At 44.3% G+C, this 14,800-nt stretch overlaps 2 long non-coding RNA genes across 12 annotated transcripts; both read left to right on the top strand.

Annotated features, from left to right (window-relative positions):
* The first annotated feature begins 3,525 nt into the window (after positions 1-3,525).
* LOC123090740 (uncharacterized) lies at positions 3,526-13,807 on the top strand. Its single transcript, XR_006442568.1, has 3 exons — positions 3,526-3,536; positions 13,395-13,398; positions 13,650-13,807. It is a non-coding gene; the product is annotated as an uncharacterized lncRNA (long non-coding RNA).
* LOC123090738 (uncharacterized) lies at positions 7,295-11,499 on the top strand. 11 transcript variants are annotated; one of them, XR_006442567.1, is made up of 10 exons: positions 7,295-7,766; positions 7,906-8,011; positions 8,127-8,206; positions 8,306-8,341; positions 8,426-8,505; positions 8,771-8,940; positions 10,124-10,289; positions 10,444-10,534; positions 10,743-10,873; positions 11,056-11,497. It is a non-coding gene; the product is annotated as an uncharacterized lncRNA (long non-coding RNA). The 11 variants fall into 11 exon arrangements; XR_006442564.1 differs by having other exon boundaries at positions 8,439-8,940; positions 11,056-11,499; XR_006442563.1 differs by having other exon boundaries at positions 8,426-8,940; positions 11,056-11,498.
* Positions 13,808-14,800: the final 993 nt, after the last annotated feature.

Below are 14,800 nucleotides of genomic sequence, written 5' to 3'. Positions count from 1 at the left end.
ATAAAACCTGGCTCGGATGCCACTGATGGGTAACGTAGTAATTTCAAAAAATTTCCTACGCACACGCAAGATCATGGTGATGGCATAGCAACGAGAGGGGAGAGTGTTCGTCCACGTACCCTCGTAGACCGTAAGCGGAAGCGTTATGACAACGCGGTTGATGTAGTCGTACGTCTTCACAATCCGACCGATCCAAGCACCGAACGTACGTCACCTTCGAGTTCAGCACACGTTCAGCTCGATGATGATCCCCGGGCTCCGATCCAGCAAAGCTTCGGGGATGAGTCCTGTCAGCACGACGGCGTGGTGACGATGATGATGTTCTACCAGCGCAGGGCTTCGCCTAAACTCCGCGACGATATGACTGAGGTGGAATATGGTGGAGGGGGGCACCGCACACGGCTAAGGAACGATCCGTAGATCAACTTGTGTGTCATGGGGTGCCCCCCTGCCCCCGTATATAAAGGAGCAAGGGGAGGAGGTGGCCGGCCAGGGAGAGGCGCGCCAAGGGGAGTCCTACTCCCACCGGGAGTAGGACTCCCTCCTTCCTTGTTGGAGTAGGAGAAGGGGGAAAGAGGCGGAGAGGAGGAAGGAAAGAGGGGCTGCACCCCTTGTCCAATTCGGACCAGAGGGGGGCTGCGCGCCTCCTTCCTTTCGGCCTCTCTCCTCAATTCCCGTATGGCCAAATAAGGCCCATATACTCCCCGGCGAATTCCCGTAACTCTCCGGTATTCCGAAAAATACCCGAATCACTCGGAACCTTTCCGAACTCCGAATATAGTCGTCCAATATATCGATCTTTACGTCTCGACCATTTCGAGACTCCTCGTCATGTCCCCGATCTCATCCGGGACTCCGAACTCCTTCGGTACATCAAAACTCATAAACTCATAATATAATTGTCATCGAAACCTTAAGCGTGCGGACCCTACGGGTTCGAGAACTATGTAGACATGACCTAGAACTATTCTTGGTCAATAACCAATAGCGGAACCTGGATGCCCATATTGGCTCCTACATATTCTACGAAGATCTTTATCGGTCAAAACGCATAACAACATACTTTGTTCCCTTTGTCATCGGTATGTTACTTGCCCGAGATTCAATCGTCGGTATCCAATACCTAGTTCATTCTCGTTACTGGCAAGTCTCTTTACTCGTTCTGTAACACATCATCTTATAACTAACTCATTAGTTACAATGCTTGCAAGGCTTAGGTGATGAGTATTACCGAGAGGGCCCAAAGATACCTCTCTGACAATCGGAGTGACAAAACCTAATCTCGAATTATGCCAACCCAACATGTACCTTCGGAAATAGCTGTAGAGCACGTTGTGACGTTTTGTAGCACACAAAGTGTTCTTCCGGTAAACGGGAGTTGCACAATCTCATAGTTGCAGGAACTTTGTATAAGTTATGAAGAAAGCAATAGCAACATACTAAACGATCAAGTGCTAGGCTAACGGAATGGGTCATGTCAATCACATCATTCTCCTAATGATGTGATCCCATTAATCAAATGACAACACACGTCTGTTGTTAGGAAACATAACCATCTTTGATTAATGAGCTAGTCAAGTAGAGGCATACTAGTGACTATATGTTTGTCTATGTATTCACACATGTATCATGTTTACGGTTAATACAATTCTAGCATGAATAATAAACATTTATCATGAAATAAGGAAATAAATAGTAACTTTATTATTGCCTCTAGGGCATATTTCCTTCAAATTACATGCCTCCCTCCGAGGATGAGGTGAGCCTCGGCGACGAAGAATTTACCGTGCCTGAGGATCCCGTCAAGTGCTACCTCTTGAGCATGCGTTGGTTTTTCCCTTGAAGAGGAAAGGGTGATGCAGCAAAGTAGCGTAAGTATTTCCCTCAGTTTTGAGAACCAAGGTATCAATCTAGTAGGAGGCTCCTCAAAAGTCCCACACACCTACACAAACAAACAAGAACCTCGCAACAAACGCGATAAAGGGGTTGTCAATCCCTTCACGGTAACTTGCAAAAGTGAGATCTGATAGAGATAATATGATAAGATAAATATTTTTGGTATTTTTATGATATGGATTGGAAAATAAAAGATGCAAATAGAAGTAGATGGAAAACTTATATGATAAAGGATAGACCCAGGGGCCATAGGTTTCACTAGTGGCTTCTCTCAAGATAGCATAATTATTACGATGGGTGAACAAATTACTGTCGAGCAATTGATAGAAAAGTGCATAGTTATGAGAATATCTAGGCATGATCATGTATATAGGCATCACGTCCGCAACAAGTAGATCGAAATAATTCTGCATCTACTACTATTACTCCACACATCGACAGACTCCTGCCTGCATCTAGAGTATTAAGTTCATAAGAACAGAGTAATGCATTAAGCAAGATGACATGATGTAGAGTGATAAACTCAAGCAATGTGATATAAATCCCATCTTTTTATCCTCGATGGCAACAACACAATACGTGCCTTGCTGCCCCTGCTGTCACTGGGAAAGGACACCGCAAGATTGAACCCAAAGCTAAGCACTTCTCCCATTGCAAGAAAGATCAATCTAGTAGGCCAAACCAAACTGATAATTCGAAGAGACTTACAAAGATAACCAATCATACATAAAAGAATTCATAGGAGATTCAAATATTTCTCATAGATAAACTTGATCATAAACCCACAATTCATCGGATCTCGACAAACACACCGCAAAAAGAGTTACATCGAATAGATCTCCAAGGAGAGGAAGGAGAACTTCGTATTGAGAATCAAAGAGGGGGAAGAAGCCATCTAGCTAATAACTATGGACCCGAAGGTCTGTGGTAAACTACTCACAACTCATCAGAGAGGCCTTGGAGATGATGTAGAGGCCCTCCATGGTCGATTCCCCCTCCGGTGAAGCGCCGGCGAAGGCTCCAAGATGGGATCTCGCGGATACAGAAGGTTGCGGCGGTGGAATTAGGTTTTCGTGGTGCTCCTGGATGGTTTTGGGGAACGTAGATATATATAGGAGGAAGAAGTAGGTTGGTGGATGCTCGAGGGGCCCACAAGGGTGGGGGCGCTGTCGGTTCAATATCCGGTGTATCTCGTAGTAGGGGTCCTAAGCTAGGCGTCTTGGAGCGATGGTAACATGGACACGGGGTTTTACCCAGCTTCGGGCTCTCTTGATGAGATAATACCCTACAGGCTGCTTTTGATTGTATTCATATGGGTGTAGTACAGAGTACGTGTGTCTACCACGAGATGATAGTAATGAATATGAGACCGTCTATTGACTAGCCTGGCCTCGGTTTATATAAGACACCGGAGGCCTAGGGCTTAGGAGAGTCCTTGTCTTGGGCGCCATGTCTTGTGGAGTCTTCCTAGTATGCGGCATGGGTTGTCCGAACTGGCCCACGAGTATGCGGCCATGGGGGTCCTCGACCCAATCTAACTGATCGGGAGACGACATGGTGAGTACCCCCTAGTCCAGGACACCGTCAGTAGCCCCTGAACCGGTCTTCAAGTTGGGGACGCTCCTCGATTCTTCCGAACTGTTCTTCATCTTCGATCGTCGGTCTTGAACACTGGTTCAACAAATCTTCCCATCTTCGATCTTGAGGATCGCCAAAGTGAATCTGAAGAGTTTACACGTCGGGTATCCGAGGAGCCCCTTTAAGTTTTCGGCCTTTATCAATGCCTTGTTATTTTTATGCCACACCTCGGGTTTGAAGTTGTTCCCGGGCGGCAGTGTCCTCTTGCGTCCGAGCTCCAACGCCGGACTGCATTCGAGGTATGTTTGCAGCCGAGCACCAACGCTGGACCGCTTCCGAGTTCCAACACCGGAATGTATCCAAGCTCCAACGCCGGACTATGTCCAAGCTCCAACGTCGGACTGTATCCGAGGTGTCATAGATCACCTTGGTTCAAAAAAGTTGAAGGAGTTTAGCCGAGCTTAATGCCGGAAATGCCCTCTATGGAGCCAGCCACTAGCGTCCGAGCTTTATGCCGGACTACTTCCGAGGTGTCTATTGTAGTCGAGCACCAAAGCCAGACTGTATCTGAGGTGGTGCACCACCTTAGTCATGGGCTGATTTTTATGAATTTAATTCCGAATTGTGCAATGTAATCTCTGCCGAGATGTATAGCCAGTAGCCCTCAAGGCGCGTGTTGGCCTAATATCCGGGATGCACCTGAAGGAAAAAATCAAACCGCTGACCCTAGTAGCCCCTGAGACTCAGGTCGATTCATAAAATTATCCCGAGGATCAATTCCCAGCTCGGCAGCATACTTAGGAATAGAAACACGGTGTGCAAAGTCCTCGAGACTCAGGTTGGGTGCGGCCGACCGACCTGAGGATAATAATCTCCTCGAAAACTATATTGCACTTTAAATTTTCTGCATTGGATTGTCAATGCAGTAGCCCCCGAGACATTGGTCGGGTGGCAACACCAGATCAGGGGATCGATGTACCCCTTTAATATTTGTAAATAATAATCCCAAAGCCTAGTAGCCCACAAGCCTTAATGCAGGCACGGGAGGCCGAATTAAGGATCGATATCCATAGTAAAATCACAAATTATGTGTAATGACTCTATGTATTCAAGTACTTTACATCATTAATGCTCGGATCCGCATTGTACAAAACTTTGTGGACCGACCATCGGCGTCCACCTCCTTGGCCAATAGCCGAGGAGTGTGTGTCCTACTTTATAAAGCCTTGAAAAGGGCAAAGTTTTACGGCAAACAAAGCAATCCGGTCATATGGTTTTATAAACAAAGGTACGTAGAGAGATATGTTATATTAAGTTTTAACGTAAGAAACATCTTCCAAAGAAAATAGTCCCGCTATCGGTTCCTTTCTTTGGGTCGTCATGCTTATCATGATCATGAAAATTCTCCTCCGATCAATGTGGGAGGAAAATATTGAGGATTTAGTTCGGCGAAAGTTCCCGAACTCTATGGTATTAAATTGGGGAAGCTAGCTGCGAGCCCCTAGTTAGTGTTCGGCGATAGCCGAGGTCAAGCCGTAAACACTTCGGCCAATGTTATGAACGACCCGTTATTTAACACAGTCATCGGATCACTGACCAGTTTACGCTTATTGTGATAGTCAGTTTTCGGCTTTCTCCACTGAGGTGCTTAACCATGCGAGATGGAAGCACAATCGCAGTGGTTCTCCTTTTGCACACCTAGCCGAACAAAGCAGAACATAGGAGGTAGGCGCAGGAGCCGGGCAACCCAACTATTGACCGAAGACACAATTCGAAACTGATGCATATATAGCAATATCCGAGAATTTTTGCCGAATCTCTAAAGGTGTCCGGTGTTGCACTGTGAGACTCATGCGGAAAACACACAAATAGTTAAAAAGTGCCATAGGATTGGAAAACCAAAAAAAAAACGTCAGAAGAAACTCGACGTCCGAACTAGATCAATTGTTCGGTGCCAATCAGAAAATTGTTCTTAGAAAAAAAAATTGTGCTTCTGTCGTGCTTTAACATGACACATCCTATCTCAAAACTTCAAGTGGGTCAGCCTACGGCTTCAACCTCCTATCCCGAAGGTGGAGTACTTCTCGTTAGGCCAGTTTAGCAAACTTTAGCCACTTGGAGAGAGAAGTTAGGCTCCCCGGCTATTGACCGCATACTCGTGTCGAAAAAAGGAGTGATAGAAAAAAGACTTTGCAACGACTAAGAAGAAGAACACTTATTATAAAACATCTCACACAAATTTAAGAGCCCCCGAGTGACTTGGGTAAAACAATTTTATGTATAATGATTGTATGTACCGAAGTACTTATATCATATCAGTGTCCACCCGAACTTTATACGCGTCTTAACCGACCGTCGGCTTCTTCCTCTTCGGTCAAGGACCGAAAAGTGTTATGAACCGCCCCTGTCGAGAATATCAACAGTGTTTCTGATAACCAGGGTTGAACAGACAAAGCGCGCTCAGGGAACTTATGCTATATTACTGACAAAGTGTAAGAAGCATCTTTGAAGAAAATAGTACCCCCACCGATACCTCTATTCGGTTGCTCATTATTATTATGAGACTTGTGCAATATATTTTTTGTACTCATGAGTTCAGTTGTGTGCCGACCGTTATTGAAAACAGTAAGAGCGCTAGCTTTCGGCTTCACCTAGTCTGAGGTCCGGCTCGGGTGACCCGATCGTGACAATCGCAGAGGTGCTCCCTTTACTCCCTAGCCGAACAATCGGTAACGTAGGGGCAAACACAGGAGCAAGGCAACCCAGCTTGCAAATCACTTAGGTCAATATGGTGCATATTGTGGCGTAATACACGAACAAGGAACGAAGCCGTACAAGTATAATCATATGCAAGAGGAAAAGCTCCAGCAAGGGAGCCCCAAATAAACGGGGTATTTGAATATGTGCGTCACAAACAAAGTTTGGACAAGGAAGTTTTTTACAAACAACTTTTTGCTAAAAAGGTATAGTGCTTGGTCGAACCAAACAAAATTTAAAACTGAAAGTTTTTAAGCATGAAAGCGACTTAGCTGGTTAATGTGCTCGGCGTTGATGACGCGGTCCGAGCTTGGTGCAGGAGGAGGTCTCAGCCCCCAAGCCCGATGTGGCCGAGCAAAGAGATCGGCACTCCGAAGAGGTGACACAGCATGCCCGTTGTGGAGAGGTGAAGCTCCCAGTTTAGCCGATGTGACGAAGCAGGTCGGCGGGGTGATGCCGGAGTCTCTGGCCGAGTAGGTTGATGAAGCGGCGATGCGGGGTTGCCAACACAGGGCAGTACTCCAAGGCGACGACACAATTCGATCGATAGAGGTGGGCGACGAGGACACCACGCCGAGGGGATAGTGCGGCCCGATCTAACTTAATTGCCTGCACAGGTAAAAATAGTGCAAACCAAAAAATAATGAAAAAAGGTGCATGATTAATTTATGCGATTTTTTTTGGTAAATATGGCCTGAGTGCTGAGGCTAGCTCGATGGCACGTTGGCGTCGTGGCACGGCGATGTCGGTGAAGGTCGGCCTGCCCAGGTGACAGGGAGAGGCTGGCCGGGCTGGTGCCAGGTACCAATGTCGGTAGAATTTCTCTGCCAAAATGATGCAGTACAAGCCAACAAAAAAATATTCTGTGTATAATCTAAACTCCTAATGTCTCAGTTGGTAGGTCGCGTTCCGGGTTTTATTTTCGTCCCACCTTGCCCTGTTTTTTTTCGTCCCACCTCGCCCGGTTTTTTTTCGTCCCACCTTCCACTGATTTTTTTTCGTAGGTTTTTTCGTCCGCTCCTCCGATTCCTAGAACTCCTAGAGTAGACGCCGCCGCCCGCCCCTTCCAGCCCCCGCCCCCCAGCCCTAGCCGCAACCCCAACCCCATGGAGGTCGAGATCAAGCTCCGGCTCCCGACGCGGCTGCACACCGGCGCCTCTCCTCCTTCCTCGCGCCCCGCCTGCTCCGCACCGACGCCCCCGCGTGGCCCACGCCACTGTCGTCCTGCGATCCAAGTTCCAACTGACGCAGCCGGATCTCGTGCGATCTCACAGCCGCCACCGCCGCTGCCGAACTCACGGTCGGATTTCGTGCGATCTCACAGCCGCCGCCGCCGAACTCACAGCTGGATCTCGTGCGATCTCGCTGCCTCCAACGTACGGAAGTCTCTACTGTATGGGATCGCCGCCACGGTATGCCGCCGCGGACGTAAGAGGCTGAAGCGCGGCGGGTGGGACAGGGTGTGCGTCGTGTTGCTGGAGAACTTCCTCGAACGAACGCTGTGGTGGTGCCATTGTCCATTGATCTGGACGTCGGTAGGATCCTGCTCCAATCGTCCCCTTCTTTCTTCGCACAAATATCGCTATGGCATCTGATTTTGCACATATACGTACCAAAGCTGATTTTGTACACTGTTGTTGCGAGATCGTTATCCCTTATTCTTAATTTTTACAGGTAGAAAAATTGAGGGAAATCAAAGTCAGAAGAATTGAAAATACTATGCACTGTGTCTACAAAAAGTCCAAGCTGCGTATTCCTACATAAGGATAAGGATCCACGAGTGGGTATTACTTTCACAATGTTTGTTAGAATCATTCTTTATACGAACTTGGTTGTACTTTCAGCCACAGAGCTGCAAATTTCATGGGCTAATGCATGATGTGATAGCATAACAGAATCTGGAGGACCTTCAGACTTGGCTCTTTGCTGGGGCGAAGGGTGTGAAGTGGTTTGCCACAGATTCAGAGGCCATTTGGTTCATCCATAATCTTCAATGCATCCCTATCCCGATGCTTCTAATTTTCACTGCCCTCAGGTTTTGGAGCATTGTGTAACTTTATTTGGTTCATTGCAGGTGCAGGGAACCTATTGGATTTACATCTTCTACTCTGTAAGTGCCCTTCCCATCGTACCTCTTTTTTATGTGTTGAATCACTGGTTCTCAAGGCTGCCAAATTGATCTTTACCAACAAAGCTTGACAAGGCAGTGTTCGAGGGTGTGCCTAGGTGAAACACATGCTCTCCATCACCCTTTCCTTCTAGAGCCGGTATCAGGTGTGTGCAATTTGATGAAATACAGATGTCTGGTGTTTCAATCAGTATGTCGCATAGTTTTTTCATATGTGCTTTGCTGCGAAAAATCAACACATCATTTAATTTATTTCTCAGTTTACATCAGCAAATGACCCTCTACTTGGCGTCAAATAATGAATGCACGTGATCTAGGACTATTTGCTTTGGTGCTTAATGGATCGCATCATGCATCCTATTTAAACTGCAATGCTTTACATCTAATGTTATTTTTTGAGTCATGGAACAGTGGCGGTCTTGAAGCGGTGGTGCCTTTATATACCAAGACTGGATACAAAATAAGGTTGATTTTTGTTTGCTCTGACGATAGGGAGGCAAGACCAGGATCACATTCTTGGCCCCGTTTGAAGGAACGACGATTTTCAGGATTGACGTGGATTGATTTTCTTGAACATGAAGGTGTCATTTTCATTGCCATTGAACACTATAGACAATTAGTTCAGAGGTTTCCTCTCAGATTTATTTGCTCGTTACTAATTTCCTCTGCTCATTACTAATTTTTGCCTACAACGTGTTGTTTCCTGCCTTTTTCTGCGGGTATGGTTAGACATTTGCTTGCTTAATCTATCATGCGAGTTTGTGCAATGGGTAGCGAGCTTGCATATTTCCATTTTATTTATCTTCTCATGTTGGCATGTAATTGGCTTGGTCATTTAAGATGGTAAGAGAAGATTGCGAAGCTATTGTTCCAGCACTTGCAAATATTCCTCGTGTTCATTCGTGAGTAGAGTAAGAACAATATGTGTGTTTTCTGGAAGCTATGGTGGTGTTAGCTGCCATATAAATGGAATGGGACGGAGTCGGAAGCTGAGCGAGGGTTCAATGAAGAAAATGGCAGGGAGAGAAGAATATAATTTGTGTGATTATGTTAACATGGCTTTCTCTCTCTACGTACATATCTCTTTTCTGTAGGAGGCTTGTGATGGCACACAACAACGGAGAGGAGGAGATAAAATAGGAGGATGTCTGAGGAGCATGGCGAAGACAAAACAAAGAATGAAGAATGCCTTTCCATTTCATGATCATCAAACACAACTAAGCTTATTTTTCGTATGTCAACTGTCGGAGCTAAGATGGAGCCTATGGGTGTGGTGAAGCAGTGTCGCCTAGAATGTGGATGGAGTGCCCATTGCACTGGCATGAATTATGTGTTGCCAAGCGGTGTCTAGAAAATTAATTTTGAAATTTTAGAAATAAGATCTACACGCAGTGATAATAGGGTGGGGATTTTTAGAACCTAATAAAGTGTTGCGGAGAGACATGGAGGATGTGTTTAGTTTAGTGGATAGCCACCCAATGGACTGGGATAGCCAGTTTTAGAGGGTATACCGGTGCTTGCATTTGTAGTATCCAGACAAATATGGTATGCAATGATGAAATCCTGACGATCTACACCCACATCACTGTATTTTGTTCACTTGCTTGCTTTCCTTGCTATTATTGATGGAGCAACAGAAGAGGCTTTTAGTGTTGTAATATATGCCTGACTTATAAATTCAATAGCTCAAGAAAACTTTCAAAAAATTACTTTGATTGGCTAAAGTATGCACATGTATATAACATGTTATCTTTTTTTCTTCAGTTAACTACATGTGAAGCTGAAGCTAAGCCAATGTGCTTTTCCAGAAGAAGGCCAAGGCACATCAATCCAACACCAACCCACCTGCTATGGAACTAAGGGAGGAAGGAAAAAGAACATTGCCCCTGAAGGCTCGAGACGCACAAACAGGAAGCTGAGTTCGGCAAAGGTGGTTGTCTCCTTGACGCACACCATAGTGCCCATCTTTTCTATTCTAATGTCTTGTTCCTTGGACATGTATTTGATCTCAGGCTTTCTTAAGTGGTCCGTACTAACAAATGAAATGCGCAGAAGGAGATACTTATGTTGTTCTATTGTTGCAGACACCTTGTGCTTTCTTAAGTGGTCCGTAATAACAATGAGATCAGAGATTACTGCTCTATTCATTACTCTTCTAAATCTTGTGAGTGCAAGGTATGTAGGGATCCAAGGATATTTATTGAGATCACTTCTGCCTTTTGACGAGCAAGCATTGTTTTATAGGTTATTGGCCACAATAATCTCATGATGGTGTCCTGCTATGTAGAACATGATTGCAAGATAATATCTTTTCAAATGATACTTTATTTGGTGCCTATGTTATTGTTGAAGTGAGTAATCATTTGTCACCTGAAATTGCAAGGCATGCAAAGTGTTAACTGAAACCCCATGGCCTACTCGCCATCGTCAACTTCCTCTTTGCGCTCGCCGTCAACGCTCCCATGGGCAGAACCACAAGGGGATGGATGTACATCTGTACACCCGTTAATCTAGGTAAGAAGGCATGAACTAAATAGATCAAATATGTATACATTGGAAAATAGCTAGGAAACTTGTAAAATTGTGAACTTTGTACACCCATTTAGAAAAACCTGGCTTCGCCAATGAACACCCCCATCATTGTATTCCATGCCATGTTCATCGTTCATCATAACCTTTAGCCTGCATATGACAAGGGATGAGGGGACGAGGACAAGAAGGCCACGGGTATCATGGTGGAGAAGGAGGACAACAATGACATTGAGGAAGGGCAGGCATGCCGCTCCATGGAAACTACGATGACCAGTTCCTTACTCACAATACTGGAGATCTTCATACAACCCCATATGCAACAACACAATTTCCATTACTTAGCATGCATCATAATGAATCAAATTAGTATCTCTTTTCTTATTTTTGGCTAGGATGGATTTCCGTTTCTTGTGTATATACAGATTTACTACTACTGCTACATTGTTACTCCATTATACTAAGAGAATGGGACCTGGTCTGATCCTTCCTATATGTAGTTGTATTTGTCATGACAGATAGAGATACCCTATGGCATTGCATTGTCCTCTCTCCCTTCCTAAATATAAGTCTTTTTAGAGATTTTCAACATGGACTACATACGGAGCAAATTGAGTGAATCAACACTCTAAACTACGTATATATATACATTTGTATGTAGTTCATATTAAAATCTTTAGAAAGACTTGTATTTATGAACGGAGGGAGTATTTGTTTGTAAGACAGATTTGAACTAGCTTAGTTCTGATTGTAATTATTATGAGTGTTATATTCTTTTTTTCTCACCTGGTTCTAGCTTCTTGTTACTGTTTTGTGCAATAGGGTAATATAGGTTCCATCGTAATATTCCATCCATCCATCAATCTTGCATACTTGCATTGTTGCGGTCTAACAGTTCTATCCCGCACATTTTGTGAAATAGAATGCTGAGCTTGCAGCATTCATACAACAACAACAACAAAGCCTTTAGTCCCAAACAAGTTGGGGTAGGCTAAAGGTGAAACCCATAAGATCTTGCAACCAACTCATGGCTCTGGCACATGGATAGCAAGCTTCCACGCACCCCTGTCCATAGCTAGCTCTTTGTCGATACTCCAATCCTTCAGGTCTCTCTTAACGGACTCCTCCCATGTCAAAATCGGTCGACCCCGCCCTCTCTTGACATTCTCCGCACGCTTTAGCCGTCCGCTATGCACTGGAGCTTCTGGAGGCCTGCGCTGAATATGCCCAAACCATCTCAAACGATGTTGGACAAGCTTCTCCTCAATTGGTGCTACCCCAACTCTATCTAACGCTGAGCTTGCAGCATTCATATTGGCAAGAAATGTAGGGTATTTCATTTTAAAAAGCAAGTTGGGGAGAGAGGGTCAAGAGGTTTCCCGGGGTTCCCGTTGATCTCTCGGACCAATGGAATTAGGGTTTCCGGGTGTGGGCACTGTGTGGCGCGACGTCCATGCTGTGATCTCTTAGTTGACTTTTGCTGAAGATAATCTTAGAAAACTAACATTTTCTAGATTTCTAAATTAGTAAATTATGATGTAAACATGGTTGCAATTCTTGTTGTTTTGACGCCCGTTATTCGGGTCCCATGCATGCGTAGATGAGTTTGGGTTGCATGTATGGACCTGCAAAATATGAATGTCAAAAGTGCCCTTGAAAAATATGTATGCTAAATTACAATATTGGGTGTTCACTGTCGTTGAAATGAGTGTTTGCTGACGCGTTTCAGTGTGTAGATTCACTTATTTCAGCGGTAGTTAATTAACGGAGCAACTTTTGGTCCCCATAGCCCCTGTTCAAGAATTCATCCGATTAACTAGTTAACTTGCCGATTAGTCCCTACTCATAGAGTCACCGAGTAGCCGGTTAACTGAGTAATCGCCCGAGTAATTGATTAAATGGCCGATAAACTTGCCGATTAGCCTATTAATTCCCTACTCGTCAACCAACCGAGCAGCTACCAGTTAATGATTTCCTCAATAATGCCCATAGCAATGCATTGGCACAAGTCCTATCAGTATGCCTAGAAGTAATTCTTTCTCCGTGTCCTTAGTATGTTAGTCCATTATAATGGATTTTCTCGAGTAGGAAAGTCTGTAGGCTGAAAAGCTTTCATTCATAGTTAGTACTACCACGTCGGTTAGGTGTATTTCTTTATTCAGCATGCTAATTTATACTATTAGGGCAGTCTATACATCATCTCATTTCGCTTCATCAACACCAGCGAGCGAGGACATTGCCTTTTGTATTACCATCTCATTTATCATTGTCAACACATAAGCTCGTGACCTGGTTGTGGCTGCCGTACCCGGAGAAGGTGCAGTGCTACATTGAGCAGCAGGTTGTGTCGTGGTGGTGGTTTCCCTCGGTTATGACGTAGTGGAATTGGCCTGGGAAGTCCAAGGGAGAGGAGGGGGCCAGGGACATCATGGGAGGGAGGGGAAACCGCGGTGAGAGTAAGATGAGGCTGAACGCCATGGCATCGAGGAAAGTTGGCAGTGAGAAGCAGGGTTGGTGGGGATGCAATGTGAGTGTGAGCGTTGTGTCATGCGGTGAGCGAGTGAATTGCTTTTTTTAAGATAAGAAGAAAAAATAGGTCATTTGCTTTTTTTAAGGGAAAATAGACTGTTTGCTATGAGAGAATGTCACTTACTTTTTTTACATAGTGAAAATTATCACAAATCCTAACAAATCATTTCTGAATAATAATTTTAAGATAAGATGGAATAACCGAGCCAGAACAGAAAAAAAGTAAAACAAGTATAAATAAGAAAATCTTAGTTAAGAGGGTTCATGTAAAGAACATGTTCCAAATCACGATCGATTCCCTTTTCAAAACCTGCTGCAGCAGCTCGGGCTCTTCCTGCATGCCATAAATGGCCCACAAAAAAGAAGAATCCTAGAACAAAATGAGAAGTTGATAGCCAACTTGGGAGAGACATAATTAACTGCATTGATCTCGGTAGCTACGCCACCCACGGAATTTAAAGAGCCTAAAGGATTTGTGATGGCAGTATTGCCAACATTGACCTCATCGAGTCTACCAAGATTAATAAGCCTGGGATCAAGGATGCAGGTCCCTATCACATTCAGGCACATATATCCTCATATGCAGTCTGATATATTCAATGGTAGATCCACCAGGTATACCATCAAGGTTAAGATCAACATGAATAACTCCATTGTGTAGGGCTAATAACTTCAGGTTCAGTGGAAAGGAAACAATTGTGTAGAATGCCCTATCGTTTGATGTGATATATGCCCAAGAGATTAGGAGTCCTTGATTGTAATATGTGCCAATTCTTAAAGAAAGCAAGGAGTGAAGTAGAAGCTTCACCATTTGAGCACCAAGGACGTATCATTGACTACAATGTTCATCAGGTTGCTTAGAAGAGATATGAGCAAAAGTATTATCATTTGTAAATATTCTTTTCAAGTGAGATGAGCAGCAATACCAAGATAGATAACAATGTTAAAGTATCTTTAGATTTTTTTTTCATTTTTTTGATAGAGCTGGCATTTATTTGGATATGATTTTCCATGGTGGGGAGAGATGGCGACAGCGCAGGGTGTAGAGGTTGGGGGAATGAGATATGAGTGTGAGCAATGTGTTGTGGGCTGAGAGAGTGAATTGCCTTTTTTAGATAAGAAGAAAAGGAGTTGTTGATTGCTTTTTTAAGGGAAAAGTCACTGTTTGCTTTGAAAGAAATGTCACACATTTTTTATATAGTGAATAATAGCTAACCGATGAATATATCTTTACTTTTTTGGGTCAGAGTTTAAAACTGATGGCTTCGGATGATGCTTTGATGGATTGGACTGAGACCTCGTCGAGTTTTACACAATCAGAAGAGGTGCATACAAATAATTGTTATTTTTTGTATATATTTTGCACATGATAACACAAAAGGT

The sequence above is a fragment of the Triticum aestivum genome, chromosome 4B (assembly GCF_018294505.1).
Source record: "Triticum aestivum cultivar Chinese Spring chromosome 4B, IWGSC CS RefSeq v2.1, whole genome shotgun sequence".
Lineage (NCBI taxonomy): Eukaryota > Viridiplantae > Streptophyta > Magnoliopsida > Poales > Poaceae > Triticum > Triticum aestivum.
The sequence above is the reverse complement of the archived record's forward strand: the minus strand, read 5'-3'. Positions and strand labels throughout refer to the sequence as shown.